General features: G+C 40.4%; 1 protein-coding gene and 1 long non-coding RNA gene across 2 annotated transcripts in view; one reads left to right on the forward strand and one right to left on the reverse strand.

The window, feature by feature from the left end:
- Nucleotides 1–17,823, forward strand: part of SAMSN1 (SAM domain, SH3 domain and nuclear localization signals 1) — a 155,782-nt gene that overhangs the window by 31,212 nt on the left and 106,747 nt on the right. The gene's annotated exons all lie outside the window — the stretch shown is intronic.
- On the reverse strand, nucleotides 4,539–10,007 carry LOC133269165 (uncharacterized). Its single transcript, XR_009743345.1, has 2 exons — nucleotides 9,720–10,007; nucleotides 4,539–4,736 (listed from the first exon to the last, which is right to left on the reverse strand). It is a non-coding gene; the product is annotated as an uncharacterized LOC133269165 (long non-coding RNA).

A 17,823-nucleotide genomic window follows, 5' to 3' on the forward strand; every position in this document is an offset into this window, starting at 1 on the left:
CCCTGTTTTATTACTTTACACTGTAACCCCAACAGGGCAGTGCCACTGATGACTGAATGCTCTGTCTGTTGAAAACTGGGAATCCCACCCCCTACCCCCTATCATTCATAGGATGCATGAGGTACTGCACAGAGCTACAGAATGATGCTGAACTTCTGCTCCAGTCTCTGTCCTAATTTGTATGGAGCAAGATTCTCACAGTGTTTCTACTTAGAGGTCATAAGAAAAAAAAAAGGTGCTGACTGAGAAACATGATGACACTCCTTGTTCAACACTATTAAAAACCGGAATAATGAAAATTTCAGCACCTCACCCACTGCTAGCATAAATAAAATATCACTTACTCTGTCTCACACTAAGCATGCTTAAGAGAAGAATTTGAACTGTGATGTGTACATTAAATAGCAAGGGGCAAAATGTTCCCTCACATGCATACACTGACTGTGCTGAAAGACTCCCAACCAAGGAAGAATAAATTTTGCGCCCTGTTAAATCATAGTAGAACTTAAGACACTGCCTGCAAGAATTCAAGCAGTACAGTCAGCAAGTTATTTTACTTGGGTTTCAAAAAGAAAACCATCAAGACTGTAGCCTCATGCTTGCAATCCATGATTTAATAAGCATTTGATCACTCAGGACAGTGTTGTCATGGAGAACATAAAAATATCTATTGACACTGCAAAGCTAGTGTGAGCTCACCTTGTGAAATTTTGAAAGGAAATGAGCTTTTGGATTTTCTCATAGAAAAAGTTGAGAAAATATCAGCTAAAGCAAAATCCTGAGCCTAAGTGCATTGGCACTTTACCTTTCAGGACTGCAATTGATGTGGGACTTCTGCTGATCTGCAAACAAAGAAGCACACAGAACCTCTTGGAGAGACTGATAGAACGCTGTCTGAAGTAGGGTTGAAGATCATCAAACTCACAAGGACTTAATCATCCATGCCAGTAAAAATTGACAGGGTAATGCCTTTATTCAAACTTTATTTTAGACTGCTCAGAGGTGCTATCCAGCCCATGCACTTCATCGACTGTTCTCAGAACTGGCACTCTGAGTCCTGGTATCTCACATATGGATACAAGCACATGCAAGAACTACCCCTGCCTTGGTCAGAGATTTGTTCCATGTTTTCTTTCCATCAAAAAGCAATCACTAAGAACACTTTTCATATTCACCTCTCTTCAGAGGATCTCTACTGCTTAGAAGCTCAGGTTACTTCCCTCTCACAGAACAAGCCGTTACTGCTTATTACATCTTCCTGGTAATGGGAACCTGGTTGGGCAGGTCTGTAAAGGGAAAATGTGTTTCCTGGCTGCTCTTTGTGTATGTATTTTCCACTGGAAAGCCTCCAGTGTTTGGGACTGAGCTTTCCTGACGTTAAAGTTTTTCTGACAAAAGTAAGTAGTGTTAAGCAACAAAAAGAGTTGCAAGGTTTTTGTCCAATCTTTCTGCTGACTTATTTCAGTTATGCTTCAGAGGTCACCTCCTGGTGCCAAAGCGCAGGTCTGCGGGCAGACAGCAGAGGGAGATGGTGCTCAAAGGAGGAAGAGAGGCATAGGCTTCCTCCAGGGCACCCGTCAGCAGTAATAAGAGACCAGTAGCAGCCCTCCCATTAGAAAGAAATAATAATTAAATTTTAATTAATTCGCTCTCTTGCGGATGAACACTGGTGTGGATAGGTGGCAGCACGTTGCCTCTCTTGTGCTCCTCCACTGGCCAACAGCAGCAGCAGTGCCCTTCTCTAAATAGGCCCCGGTAACTTTGCTGGTTGTCCTGGCAGTAAGCCAGTTGCCTTGTTGGTGATTCCTCTCAGGTAGTGACCTTGCTAGGTTACAGAAGCATGCTGTACTGACTTTATTAAGGCGTGCCCTTTACTGAGAGTGTGTTTAGTGCATGTGTTGGGTCTCTAATTAAAATGCTAAAATATGGTTCCAGGAGAAAGTTTAACAGATTATTATCTCTCCTATACAGAAGGAAGAGAGTGCTAGGACATACCTGTTTAAAGTGACTGTGCAAATGACATTTTGATGTTCCATATTTATAGTACTCTCCACCAGTAACTTGAACATTAAGGGCTAGATTATACCGGCCCTGCCCCAGAAAGATACCAAGGAATGAACCTGAGTTGCAGCTGCTCTCTCTGGCCTTCTCCTCTCCTGCTCACTATGGTTGGGATGCCATTTTGATCAGGATAACACCAAAGCCCTGTTCTTCTATGCTGCACTGTTTATTCGTGGCAGTGTGGCTCATAACTCCCACTTTTCAGGTAAGCCGAAGAAAGGACCGATGATGTCTCATCTGAAAACCAAGCTCTGTTTCTAGCTCACCTGTCCCAACATGAACTGCACCGGAGAGTGTTGTTGACATGAAAGGTCCGTGCTCCCTTCTGCTGCAGTATATGACCTTGTTGGGAGTAACAAGAATCATTAGAATCATAGAATGGTTTGGGTTGGCAAAAACCTTAAAGATCATCCAGTTCCAACCCCCTGCCATGGGCAGGGACACCTTCCACTAGACCAGGTTGCTCAAAGCCCCGTCCAACCTGGCCTTGAAAACTGCCGGGGAGGGGGGGGGAGGGTGTTCTCCACAGCTCTTGGCAACCTGTTCCAGTATCTCAGCACTCTCACAGTAAATAATTTCTTTCTTCTCTAATCTAAATCTATCCTCTTTCAGTTTAAAGCTATTCCCTCTTGTCCTGTCCCTACATGCCCTTGTAAACTTCCCTCTCCAGCTTTCTTGTAGCCCCACTTTACGTATTGTCAGGCTGCTCTAAGGTCTCCCCAGATAAGCTCATAACCTAATAAGCTCTTGGGTTTGTCAGCAGAACTAATTTGAGTTTCCCTGCAGAATTTGTTTTTGTTTGACATTTACTATTTTATCTTCCTTATGGAGATTTCTGGGGAAAAATAAAATCAGAGAGCTCCTGTAAGTTTTAATCCAAGTGTAATTACACACTGCCAGTCAACTGGCTGTTCAGAAGCGGGCTGTGGCAGGGTTATTGTTGGTGTAAAATGTCCAGTTGTCTTTCTGAAGCTGTCTTTTTTAGTGGGAGCTCTAATGACTTTTAGGTGGTAGGTGTCCCCACCATGGGCTACAGAACAGAAGCCCTATGCTGTAGTGTCAGCATGTGTGCTGATGTGCTTGGTGCAACAGGGATATGAGATTTGGGAAGGTTTTACTGGGGTTTATGAAGTCCTGGTGGAGGTGAACGCTACTGGTGCCAAGGTAAGAGGGTGCCAAGGTAAGAGCTGCCCCTGGTACTCATGTTACCAGCACTTCAAAAGTCACAGTGATAGATGTAAAAAATAGCACCCTGCTTTGGCAGTTGTCAAACAGTCCCTCAACAACATGGGGTTTTTTTACCGTTTCTTTTTCCTCCAGTCAGATAAACACTACAAAAGCAGCACTGCCCAATTGTATCGCCATAGCTTCTAGCATGACATTTCTATTTGATAATAAATAATGCCCTCCTGTACTGGGGTCCAGCTGCCAGCGCCCTTGGCAATGTCCCCTCGCTGGGGCTCGAGGCCAGCTCAGATCATGTTGCAGCAAGCAGGACTGTTCCCTTGGGGCCATGCTCCATGGGGGAGCATGGATAGACAGCCTTGCTCTACGGGCAGGATGCAGCCAGAGATGCCCCCAGCACTGGGAGGGCTTTCAGCTGGGCTTGGACCAGGTCTGATTACTGTGAGAGTGAGCTCAGGTCCTTTCAACTTCTAAGCCAGCCCTACAGGGACTGGACCCTGAGCTATGCACAACCTGTCCCCCCCAGAGCTCCATGCCATGGGGCCTGCCCCAAGGCTCCTGAGCTGCTGTGGCTTCCAGGAGGGGCTCCATCTCGAGATGCCCCCACAGCCCCAGTGGGGCAAGGCTGCCCCAGCTCCAAGTTGGCCCTGAGCCCTGCTGCAGGACAGGGGGATATCCTCAGGCCTTTGACACGTACAATGAGACAGCTCACAAATTATGAACACGTGTGTAAGTTTGGGCTTTCTCAGGTTTCCTCTGGGCTTAAACATTTGTATTTAATGAACCCAGCATACCTGGCAGAAAGGAAGTCTGAAGACTGTGGCAGGCGTATGAGGTTAGCAGGAGAAACAGTAATAACAGAAAAAAAAAAAGTTGACTGCTAAGAATGAAATATTTCTTTATTCTTGTGGCATGGAGCTTCTGACAGCATGGATTTGTTGTCCTGTATCATCTTTCTGCGATACTGTTACTCAGGCGTCAGCTTAACTAGAGCTGTGGCACTTGGAAGAATCTCTGGTTTGCAGCACAGCGTCCAGTTGGGCTCAGGGTGGTAAGTCAGAGCCAAAAGACGTTAATTTAAAAGCACATTGCTTTAGAAAACAGCCTCAGAGGGAGTATTTTAATGAACACTCTATTTTTTACACTGTTTCTCGCTAGGAAGAAGGCATTCCCAGGTGTAAAGTTCTTCATTGAGCAAAAGTATTGCGCAATAGCTCAATCTCAAGTGACTAGCCCTCTGTCTTGTGCTTTGGGAAACAGTGGGGCCTCTCCACAAAGGCTACAAAAGGGAATTTTTCTTCCCTTTCATGAATCTCCAGAATTTTAGACCTTCTCTCTCCATATTCTTCTCTATCCCACCAGTGGCACAGGGTCATTGGATTTCAATTCCTTTGAGAACAAAGAGGTGGGAGGAGTGAACAGCACACTTATCAGCACCCTTATCAGCACCCTTTTCTCCCCTGTTTTCTCACAGAATGTGTCTGCACTGGCTGGAAATAAAAATGTGGAAGAAAAGTTAGAAAATATGTAGCAATAAGATACTACTCTAATAGCTGAATTGCTAAATGCTGTGGTTACTCCTCAACTCCTCAACATAATAAGAGTTCCAACATCCCAAACCTCCAACGTACTTCAGTTTCTTCAGAAAGTGAGATACTGGTAGGATTTTTTGCATGTAGTTCTACAGCAGAAAAGAACAGCTGACCCCTGTTAAAGAATCAAACTGACTTACAGTTGGGAACGGTTTAGTGCTCCAATCTTTTGTTGCCTAATACTGGATCATTTCCTTTTGCTGAAATCTTATCTCTATCTGATTTTGGTTTTGGTTTGGTTTTTATTTTAATGGAAATATTTATTTGAAGAGATCAGTGATGGCATTACAGGGAGGCAGTGGGGAAGGTTGTTCTAGTGGGGCTCCTGCTTTGGTTAACAACTTTGAGATGCAAATGCTTGTCTGAACACACAGTTTCTGGGAGTTCATTCAGCTCTGGGTAATTATTCAGCGGGACACATCTGGTCTTACAGAGTCAGCACTTCCACCGACTTCACTGGGACTACTGCTGTAGGATTCAGCCCCATATGAGCTAAATAGAGATGAAGCAGTTTTGCTGAGGCTGAGACCATTGGCAAAATAAATTCACTGATGGAAAGAAAGGAAAATATTGCTGCAGCATTATGTTAACCTTTAGTAAGCTACTGTCAGGTATTTTGCCACTGCAAATGAGAGGGGGCTTCAGGAGGAGCTAAGATACATGGTGCACACAGAATTCCCTGAGTATTTTTGTCATATGGTGTTTTCTGTTTTGTAATGTATCTAAGCAGAGATTTGTCTGCTTTATTCTTATTTTCAGTGGTGTGACTTGTGTTTATTTGGGGTTTGTTGAGATAACTTTCTACTAGGACAGCTATAGCTAAACAAAAAGTGGAAAAAAATGTGAGAGAGTCATTTTAGATCATAGAGCAGGGAATGACAGTGAAAGCTTCTCTCATGTGAATGAGAACATGAAAACATGCTTGACTCTACAGCTAAAGAAAAATGTAAATACAATGCATGCTTCAGAATAGCACTTTCCATTGGAAACAGTATTGTTGAGGCCACTGAAACACTAGTGGTACATGTAAATTAAAGGTTTATACAGACCACACCAGCCTATCTATTAAAGAAAATTGGACTTTCAGAAGACAGAAGGGTTATAAGGAATGTTTCAAGAGAGCTGATAATTCCAAAGATCATTACAGAAGAAAAGAGATGAGGAATAACTTGGAGTAGAAGTAGTTCTAGATGGGTGAAGAGAGACTTTGGTGGTGCAAACAGACTTGAAAGAGGAAATACAGGGTATTGAAACTGCTTAGCAAAAAAGTGAAAGTGCAGAACATACGTTGGAGAAGCTTGTGAGGGAAATAAATACATGTGAAAATTTATAGCAGCTCATGGTACTTGACGGGGAGGGGGTAAGACATAGGGAGCAGGGAGAAAGATGAGCCTTGAATGTGAGGAAAGCTGACAGTGGCCTAAAGCATACCAGGCAAAGCTGATAGTACTGGAGAGGGCTTTCAGTGAGAAATGGAGCTGCTGAGGGCAGGATAAGAAGGGAAGGATGCAGAATATGGAACAAACCAGGGGTGAGGCCAATGGAAGGAGCCACGGGAAATGAGATAAAATGATAAAGAGAATTGGAAAAGAGAAAGATTATCTGAAAAGTGAGAAAATGTGGGAGAGCTTTAAGAAGATAGTGTCCTCAATTTTCATCCTACAACCCTGCAGCAAGTATTAGAAAGGGGACATACTAGAAATCTTTATTCATTTGTAATCTCCAACTGTCATAATGGCCCCTTGGAGGTTTTGGCAGACTGCAATTTAAAATAGCTTTGAGATAAACTGACATGAAAAAACTCAGCATAGCTTCAAGTGATCTTAAAACTGCCCTAGCTCAGCGAGGAGTCTCCACCTGCAACTCAGGGCCTGGAGCTCAGCTTTGCGTTTTGGTTTCTGCAAGCAGGTCCTGTTCTTATAGCCTATTAATTCAGTGATCCTCTTCCCTGAACAATGTCACCAAAGGTAATACGGGGAGAGGGTGGCAGCGGGGTTAACCAAGGCACAGGTAACTGCTGCAAGACCTGTCTGTAGACAGCAGACTCACCATATCTTGATGTTTTAGTGCCTTTCTGGCAATTACACAAATGTATTAAGGGGCAGGGTAGGGCTCATTACATGGGTAGCTCAATAATCACAGGTAGGTATCTGACCTAGGTAGGAGGTTTCCTCTTCAATGTAATGGCTCTTTCTGGCCTGACCATTTACGAACGTCTCTGATATCTGTGGCTTCTTTGTATCTACGAGTTCATAACACAGGCTGTTTTCAGAGACTCCAAGTGATGGATAACTCTCCTAAGAGAGATAGATAAAAGTCCTCTTTCTCATAGTGATGTTTATTAGGAGGTTTTATGCATCTCAGTGAGGAGGGGGGGAATCAAATGTTGCAGGTGAAATACATCTCGAGCTCAGCTAACTGCAGCTGGCAGCATTTTACAGTTTTGAGCCCAAGCTGCTGTGTGCTCCTCAAAGATCAGATGGCAAGCAGTGCTATGGTACTGACTGATATATGGTGTCATTAGGCATGATGGGAAGGGGAGGGGGGGTCCATTTTATGAGTGTTATGTGAGCCACACCCTTTGGGAAGTGAAGTCCTATAGCATCATTCATGATGCTATGAAAGGTTTACATGTATTTATCAGCCATCCAGAGATACAGAGAGATAGTAAGGTGAGTCATTGTTTCCAGAGTGTACAACAGTTTGTGTATACTGAGGTATCCAGACAGCTCAAGGTCTCTAGATACTTAAGACTCAAAAGGTCCCTTTTCTCCTAGGTTCTAGGTAACTCTAGATGCTTTCACAAGCACAGCTGTCATCAGTCAGGAGAACTGGATATAGAGCAATAGGAGAAAATGGAAGGACAAACAGCTGGTTGAGGCTATTTAGAATATGCTCGTGCAGTATGCATCTCCTTTCCATACACTATTTTGGAAAGAAAAAAGAAAGAGTAACTAAAGTCACATCAGAATTCTGATTTGAAGATCCTAATCATGTAACTTTCACTTACCCTGGGGAATGATTCAGTGGGATTGCGGGTGTAAGTTAACAAATTTTTCATGCAAGTAGAGGAAGAAAAAAGGGGCAGAAGTTCTGCTGGTGAAAGGTTGTTGCTGGTGTAAATCACATAACTCAGTTGAACTCAGTGGGCGATACCTACTTGCACTGTTTGCAAACCTGACAATTCTGAAGAACATGAGATAAAAATATTAAGAGAAAGCCACGTGGTCGTGATTATGGCAAGTCCCTTCCTGGCAGTGGAAGACTGAGAAGCAAACTAAAAGGGTAATTAATCATTATAACGTAAATGGTGGATGTCTCCTTTTCTGTTAATTTATTCATGAGTTGTCTGTGGAAGAAGTCACAGTTTTATCAAATGTTCTTTATTTGTCAGACTTTTCCTGCAAATAATTTTTATTTTAACTCATCTGCAAGGAGTTTAACGGAAGACTTCTGAATGGGTGTGTGAGTCTTTTAGGGTCTGTGAATTGTCTTCTTTTCTTCTCTCATATTGACTTCACAGGGATTAGGTCACCAGCATGAATGATGAATGCACATCAAAAAAAATAGGATTTGATAGCCATGAGCTACACTCACTTTTCTATTTTCATAAAAACAGATAGTCTTCCAGCTGGGAAATGTCAGGTTCTGAAAGGCAAAATTTTTTCCAAGAAGGCCCTGGAAGACTTTGTCCCAGCTGGGTTCAGTGAAGTGTTAGTGAAGCAACCAATGACAGAAGAGTGTTCTTGTCTCTCTAAGGGAGGTGGTTCTCCATAGCCAGCTTTCAGTGCTGGAACCTCCACCACTAAAGTGCTATTTGCTGAGATCAGTAGTCAATTCAAAGGCAAAGAAAAAAAAAAGTGTCATTGCTAGATTTCAATCTCACTTTAATATATGGAACAGAGCCACTTCAAATGGTCTGGGACTCGTTTTCACACATCAAAGTTACAGGTAAATCAAGCAGCTAAAATGCATTGGATGCAAGTTCCCAAACTGGGAGCATCTTTAAAAGCCTGCATGCAGCTTGTTTACAGCACTGAAGCCTCTCATCGTAGGAGGTCAGAACCTGTCCCGTCAACAAAAGCAGCAAAATCAAGAGGGTATAATAAAAGCACTAGAGGATTCCTTGAACCAAAAGAAGGCAGTTTAAAACTAAAATGTGAAGTGTATGTCCTACTCCCACACGGAAATCATTGTGTCTCATTGGAAGACTTACAGTTCTGCTCTAACTAGTTACATCAGCAGGGAAAACACCGTGTGACCAGGCACTGGAGCACATTCTAATGTTGACCTGAATAGAAACATAGACCTTTGTGCCTCTGGAAGGTGAAAACCCATATATCTTTCCACTGTGAGATTATTGGTCAAACATGTAAATGTAATATTTATGCAACTCTGTATGAATTCTTACAGCTTTTACTGCTACAAATTGGGATGATGTCATAACACAAATGATGCAGCTACCAAGTGCATTGTGGCAAACCAGCCTTTAACAAATAAAGATTAATGAACTGTTCCAAAACTGAGCTTTTATATGTGCTGTTTATACAAAAGGCACATTAAAATGAATAAAATTGCTTGCCTGCCAAATTAGTGATGATATACAGAATATTGAAATAAATAGCTGATGCAAAAAATGCTGAGAGAAGTTTGTTCAGGCACTGCATCATCATATGTTTGTATCACTGCTTTGGAGCTGTTGCCATGCTGCTTCTCAGTTGCCTGTGCACTCCCCATAATTTCTTGCCACCATTACTTTGGGCCTGTTAGTCCTGACTCCAGTGTATATAAAGATAAGGGAGAGTAATTCTGTCATGGTAACAGTGTATTAATTGAAAACAAGTTCTGTATATTTGTGAAAAGAGCATTATGTTCACCCACCTGAGTACTTTTTAGCTGCCTTTCTTTAGCAGGAATCACTCCCAAGGTGCCTGGTATAGCACAGCTTTGGAAAGTATCTCTAAAAGTAACATTCAAATAATTCATAAAACTCCAAAATAAATCAACAAAGAAAATACAACACAAAACATTAACACTTCAATATTTATACAGTATCTTTCACAACTGTTAACCTTCAAAGTACAGCAATTTCTGTAATTTGGAAGTTAACAGTTGCTACTATTGAAAAATATTTAGTATAATCTCAGGACAGCTTGTTACAGGGCATGAGATAGAGCCCCCCAGTTGGTGAAATAAGGATATAGTTATGTGATATACAGTTACATGAGCCGCAATTCTCCAAGGACATTTTGATGAAGTTCTCTATTGCTGTGAAAAGCTGCACAAGATTATTAATGACCACAAGTGGTCAGAATGTTTTGTGTGATCAGAAACAGGATAAAAATAACACACACCATTTTTATTCTAACAGTGTGCTAGTATGGAAACATGCTTCATGTTAGAGTGCCATCCTTATTGGAACAGATTAAAAAAAATCTATTGATTTATTAATTCTTCTACAAGCAGGTGAACTATAAAGGGAACAGTGCACCCATCACTCTGAGCTTGAGAAGCAAAGTCTTACGATGCTCTTGAGTATATCTTAAAGTAAGACCAGGACATTTCTGAGGAGAAGCAGTCACAGTTCTCCTTAGAGACTGAAAGGTGTCTGATAGTCAGAATCTTCTCAGAATAATGAGGGAAAGCCAGCAAGGGGAATCACATTCTTGTTGGTGTGGTATTTTCCTAATCACATAGTCCTAATGAAAATTATGTGGCAGGGTCACTGAAAATCAGGTTAACCGTATGGCAAGCACAGTGGCTGCTTCATAATGCGTGGGCTTTCTAGGGATTAGAAATCTATAACAGAACAGGTTTAGAATTCCATTGAAGAAAGTAATGAACTGCATTTCAGTGGAGAGAAAGTAATCTCAGATAAGCAGAGAGCACAGTCAGTTTGACAGTGTGTTGAAGAGGTTCAAGAGGTGAAGTAAAAGTCACATAAAACCACTGAGGAGATACACTGAGGTGAAGTTCTTTATTTTGTTTATTGTGCTGTAGATTTCCTGAGGAGGAGTTCTGCAGATGAAGTGCATGCAAGATCAGATCTATTAAAAGCAATTCTCAAAATACTGAACACACAGGGCTAAGTAAGTACTTAGCTAAGAAGCAGATAAAGTCTCAAAGATCCTTCAAATAAAAAGTAAGCTGGAAAATTATGTTGTTTCTAAATGTTCAGTAACCTATCAGTAAATCAAAATTACTTGTAAAATGAGTCCATAAAAGACACAAAATCTTTGAAAATTGATGATAATATTTTAAATCTCCAAAATATGAAAGGAGAACAAGTATCCCTAACTTCCATTTTGTAAACAGAATCCAAACTCCAGAACCCTAAGAAGCAATAGAATGGGCTGTTAATAAACTAGTCACCCTGGCTGTATTTCCTCATTTATTTGCATATGATATTTATGCACCTAGTGAAACTGCATAAATATGTTTTTTTCAAAACAAAGAGCAGAACCACAGGAATGTATGCAAACAGTGTGTTGCTTCAATCTCACTACCAGGCTGCCCTAGAATCCAGACTTGTGTCATAAGAATTTATTCTCTCTGCATAGCACGTGTACTGGGCCTAAATTAGCTGTTAGCAGAGGTAGATACTTTACAAATAGTGAATTTTTACCTTTTGTTTCTCTATTCTATGAGATTAAATTCTCTGATGTGCTGAGACATAGTTTGCTTTTCTCTCTGCCCACCTCTCAGCTCAGTGAGCCATTTCTGGGTTTGCTTTTTTCCTACCATTTCAGAGTTCATAGTGAATACAGAAAACTTAGAAAGGCAAAATAGTTTGAGACATAATCTGCTGTTTCACTTGAGTAGCATCTTAATTGAGATGCTTTTCCATTAATAGATCTATACTGGGAAAAGGAAGAGAGACTGCAGAGAGTAGGGGGATATCAAACTTCTGTCTCTACCAGCCAACAGACAGTTATTAGATCACAAACTGTTTGACCTGGGATTCAGGTATCTTGGCGTCAATGTTTTGCTCTGTTTTCTGTGTTGCCTCACACAAATAATGTAATCATTATGTACTCCTGTTCTGAATCAATAGAATTGAAGTGTGGAATTTCTCCACCCTAGAGAACACATGGTAAGAAAGTATTTATTCTCAAGATACTGAAGTAATTGTCACCCACAGGCCTTCTTGCTGGATGTTTTCCGTATCATTTCTTACAGGTGATAGAAGATAACCTCTCATCCACTCTCAGGCAATTCTAGGGGAAGGAGGGTCTTGTTTGTTGTTTTCTTGATTGTTTGGTTGATTTGGGGTGTTTTTTTAACTTCTATGTTGATGTATTATTTTCTTTCAATTCTCTTTTACTGTCAGTTCTTTCAATGTGTTCTCTGCATGGTCTGCCTTACTAAGCTGCAACTCAGAATCACTTTCAGCATTCAGCTTGCTGCACTTGTGAATATACCCAGCAGTGTTTCAGTGAAAGGTGTTTCTCCACACGTGTCTCCCCTCACTGCAAAAGAATTTCCCTTCTATTTCCATTCTACAGTATTCCTGACTAAACAGTTCTTTTCCATGCCTACAACCTCAGCCATGCTTTTCTCACCTTGCATCCCCTTTTGAAACCTTCTACACCCTTACTCTTGACTTCTCTGAATCCTGGCAGCAAATTTTTCCAGTGAAACCAGTATACGCCTTTCCCCCATGAACTGACCATTTGACATTCCTGCTCCATCTCAGATTGCTGTACAATGTTTGTAATAGTTCTGCAAGCCATCTGCTCCCCTGATTCAGGTGCAAGCTCCTGAGTCCTTCTCTAATCACCTCCAGTTGCCTCAATACCACTGTATTTTGTCCTCAATCTGCCTTGAATCTGTGTATTTTCCCTCTTCTGCCCTGTCCTTTCTCTTACTATGCTTGAGCTTTTCTCTTCACAATACAATCATAGCCTTTGCTATCTTAATACAAACTGCATGTGCACCCCTTAGCTTCATGTGCCTTTACAAGTATGTTCTCCATTTTCTTTCTCCTTTTCATTTCTGTATGATTGAAACTCTGAAGGTCTACTTTTCCAGTTATATCCTCACTTTCTTCTCCTGTTGCTCCACCAGACCTCTCCCACTGAACTTAGTAAAACCTTTTCTCTCAGAAGTGCCCAGGATTATTGTTATTCAGGGTTCATTATTTTTGACACATTAATCATATCAAGCATCAAACAAATCAAACCTTCCTTATGATGGCTCTCATTCTTGAGCAATGATCCTAATAAACGTCTGAAAATTTAAAATGTTTATTATTTTGTCATGCTTCAAATCTTCCCTTCAATTCTTGTCAATTAAGGTATCTGTGATCCACCTCCCCTCTGTTATGCCGACTAGCACTGTTTCACATTTTTTCCTTATGTAGATCCATGTTAACTATTAGTGTCCCTTATATTGTTCTTGTGACAGTAACTGTTTTTTACTCTGGATTTGTGTAACTTGTAGCTGAGTCAGCCTAGGGACAGCTTCCACTGGACCAGGTTCCTCAATACCCCATCCAACCTGTCCTTGAGCACTGCCAGGGATGGAGCAGCCACAACTTCTCTGGGCAACCTGCTTCAGTGTCTCACTAACCTTACAGTAAATTAACATTTAGCACTGTAATCAGCACCTTTAAAAATGCTTATAAATAGAGAAATATTTGGCAGGGAGGTCATGTATTTCCTAGCTTTTTTAAAAAGCAGAAAACAAAATTAAATTCCTCTTAATGAGTGTGACCTGAGTCTGACTTTCTTGGTTTAAATCAGATTAATCCACTAAACATCACTTATAGCTTCAGATTTGGATTCAGTTATTTCTTTTCCTGATGCTAAAAGATGTGTAAGTCCTTCTTTCATTGATTCAGTGATTTTTACCACTGTGATAAGCAAGGATTTAAGAGAAAAGGTTGGCAAAGAAGCAGTTAGAGGACTGGTTGCAAGTACCTGATCTGAGTGTTCAGTTAGAACAATAATCAACTTCGGTGAGCTGATTCTCCTGTTTGTACTAACAGAAAGGGATGTGGGCTCAACTGTTAAAGGAGTCTTTCAGAAGAGGGCTCCCAAGAGACGAGGATGGAATTGCGGTTTTCTCTGTTGTGTGGCCAAATATTTTACTGTGAATATTAGATTTGCAAGGTGTTATTTATGTGTGGCAAGGCACCAATCAAGACCTCCTTTACACTAACATTTTTCTGCTGTCCCATAAAGCTAATAACACTCGTATATCTCTCAAAAAGTATTTAAAGCTTTCATGTATGTGGACCATCCTCTCCATCCTTGCTTTGAAGGACTTCTTGGAATGTGCCCCATACCTTGATTTTGTCACTATATCATTAGGAAAAAATGCTCTTTCCACCTGGCTCAGTAAAACTGTTACTAAAACAGAGTTCTGTCTTATGCAGCTTCTCACCTGATACTTGCTGCCTCCTACTTTGGTTTTGAATACCCCCTGCTTCTAATGAAGCCATCATCTGTTCCTTTCAGTGGTTAGTCTCTAGCAGCTTGTCAACAGTTGTTGTCTATTTCCCAGCTCTCAATTAGTTTGCAATTCTCAACAAGTTAGTCTCGCAGTTCATTCACCACCACTATTTGGGCCAGGCCGTCCAGTTCTTTATTCATGGGGTTAATATTTCATGTCTCCCTATAATAAGCTATTTCTACTTTCAGTGTTCACTTTTGCACTCTAAGGTACAGCAGAACACAGTTTTAGGGTTTGTGTAGTTATTTCTATCTTTTTTCTTTATGGCTACTTTTGTGTATTGATTAGCAGAACGTAATGGTGGATATAGTTTTGGTAAATTAGAAATTTCTCTGTGGTTCAAGATCTCAGTGTGAGTGGAAGAGAAGGACTGTATCACCCATCTAACAAGGGAAACTGAAGGAGAAATTCTACTGTGAAAGGTTTCCACTATCAAATCTTCCAAGGCATATTTTCATTGCATTTTCCTATTCAGACAGTCAAATTTTCCCTTTCCCAATTCTTCTGGATCTCACAAGAGAGTCACAGGGAAACTGAATGGACTTGAAGTTGACCTCATCTAAGGAGCTTAAGTATTCCTCCCGGTCTTTCATAGCTATCTGGTTTTGCTTTCAGGAGGGGTACAGGCAGAAAATGTCATCTCTTCTAAGAAAGGACTTCTGCATTAATACCCGTAAGTGTGCCTTTTTTCCCTTCCAAGCCATACTATTCTATGATTCTGATGGCCTGAAGTTCACACATCATCTTTGTTCCCTCAGCACAGGGAAGTCGTAGCTTTCAGCATGTTTCACTGTCAGCCAGACCCCTCCAAATAAAGGCTTTGTCTTGTCCGTACAGCCTTCAAAAATATAGACTTTGAGCCAAATAGCAAAAGGGTATTCACAATCGCTTAATTAGTCAGGAAAACCTCTTGAATTTCTACAAAGCATTTTCTGCAGAGAGGGCTGTGATTCAAGGTTTATAGTATTTCCCAGTGTGAATGTTTTTACATCTGTAGGGTCATATAGATACAAAGTGGTGTAAATGGCACACTTGGCAGAAAGAAAGATGCCGTTTCCCTGTATAGCATCTTGCTACCAAGACAGGACTATCTAGGGATTATACAGTTCTTCATACACTAAAAATGCACTTTATTCTCTAATATCCATTCTTAGGTCTCCATCTCTAACGAGCAATCCCTTCGGGCAATATTTAATTGGGTGGTACAGTAATTTTATGATCAAGATATAAATTCATTACAGACTAGATTGCAACTGACAAACTCATTTCACCTATGACCTAAACTGAATATGAACTCAACTCTTCTCAGGTAGGAAACTAATGTATAAAATCATTTTCAACTCATTGCCAGGGGATTTAAAGTGCATGTTTTTAGTGTTTTAATCTGGGATTTAAACCTGAAACAAGTTACTTGAAGAGCTGGCCGAACCCAAGATATACACATAAAGCATACATTTTTCCATAATGGGATCATTTTACAGGATTTTAGTCTTACCAAAATAGTGGGGTTTGATTAGGAAAGAAAAATGCTTCGTTTTTATTTTGGCATTAAAATACATGGATATAATATTTATCAGAAATATGTCTATATGCCGTATTCTTGACTATACATTATAAATACAAAAGCTAAAATACATGTTACGGTGCTTGCAACACATATACTGTTGCATGTTTCACTAGTATTGACAAATTTGGCACAGTCTTAAAAGATACTTTCCATAAAATGGAATACAGACAGCCCTAATGGCAAATGTTGGTCGTGATCTTTTCTAAAACAGATCCCTAAAAATTTATCCCAACTGGATAGTCCAGCTGGAAGGGAAGAGAATGGCTTTCATAGACATTTTAATACATTAAAATTAAGCAAAGCAAAAATTACATTTATGCTGTGCTATTAATAAATTTTAATAATCATTAAAAGTCTCTCTTTTTCAACAGAAATTAAGCACTTGGTAGCTTTGTGCCTGGGTGAACAAAGACCTCTCAAGAACATTTCACTGCTGTTCTGTAAGTTTATTGTCTTAATAGATATTCCCATTGATCACTGTTTGCTTTAAATTTTTTCACTGCATATTTAAAATTGACATATATCTGAATACTTATCATTATATAGCCAGTGGAACTACCCATTTAATAGGTCAAATAATCATTATATTTCACTAGGATGCTGGGGTTTAATTCATTTAACATTATAATCTTCCATCAGTTTTTCCTTTAAGAGGATTTTAGTGCATATACAGGATTTGTATAAATCTGTGCAGTAAATTTATTCTTTTAATAGTTTTATTCTTTCATCAGAAATTCATTTAAATGGATTCTACTATATATCACATTCACTGCCAATGTGGCTTTAGGTCACGCTGTAATTGATGCAAAAGCAATGAGGTACTAAAAGAGAAAGGAAATATCTGAAATTGGAAAGGGTTCAAAAAGCATGCCACTGTAAGGCCATGACATTCTTCAGATATGATAGAGGTGGGGGATGGACCATTAATAAACCATTTTTGTCCAAGCCTGCTATAGTTGCTAATTTCAAGTTTTATTAAGTCATACTCTGTGCTAAGAGGATGGCTGTTTTTAAAGCATGAAGTGGCATATCAACTCAGGAATCACCTGTCAGAATATAAATATGGTTGCTTCTACTGTGATTAATAAGTCTAGAAGTATCAGAGAAATGTAGAGAAAATAATTTCTTCTTTTTCATTTTATTTATGTGATGTATTTGACATGTTCAGCTTTTTTGTTTTGATAATGCAGGTTACTTTGTTGGTATGGGATATACAGGGCAGTAACTGTACATGCCTTTTCCCAGGTTTCAAGGTAGATTGGTAAGGACAAAGAATAACAGAAAAGAATGAAGCTAAAACTTGTAAGGGATTTCATGTATATGTGTGCAAGAACGGATAGAAAGGAATTATGGGAAAAAGAATGTTAACGTTAGGATAGAGACAAAGCCCAGGACTCATGTTGGAGTCAAGCTGCAAAGGAGATGTCAAAAGGTGGGCTAGAAGAATATTACTCTCATGACTCTTTTATCTAGCCATGCACAGGGGATCCTTAACTAAGGTTCAACAAAGTTCAAACAATAAGGTTGAGGTTAAAGTTGGGTAGAAGGTCTGGTCTGGTCTGGTCTGATCTGGTTTGGTTTGGTCTGGTCTGGTCTCGTCTGGTTTGGTTTGGTTCGATTTGGAGACAAAAGCTACAGCACTTGTTGGACTGGAGGTGCAAGAGCTGTATCAGGGAATGAGGTAGGCTGCAAAACAATTTCTACCCTGACTACTTTTTAATCTGTACCATGTCTGGGGGTTTTGGGAAAGTGCCTAGTGCCTAGCTAAGGCCAAGCTAAACAGTTGGGGTTACGTTTACTTTAAAGAGAGGTAGAATCTTGTTCTCCTGCTGAAAAGTGGCTGGAAAGTAGCTGCCAAGGGCAGTGGTGGGTGAGCACCATCTTGGTGGTTAGCTTTTGGGTTAGGGTTAGGAGAGTGACCAATCACTGAGCTTTTGTTAGAGTGACTGCAAAAAGAATGCT

The sequence above is a fragment of the Pezoporus flaviventris genome, unplaced genomic scaffold (assembly GCF_033815535.1).
Source record: "Pezoporus flaviventris isolate CSIRO_AGI_PZ_B2104156 unplaced genomic scaffold, CSIRO_AGI_Pfla_v1 ptg000015l, whole genome shotgun sequence".
In the NCBI taxonomy this organism is placed as follows: domain Eukaryota; kingdom Metazoa; phylum Chordata; class Aves; order Psittaciformes; family Psittacidae; genus Pezoporus; species Pezoporus flaviventris.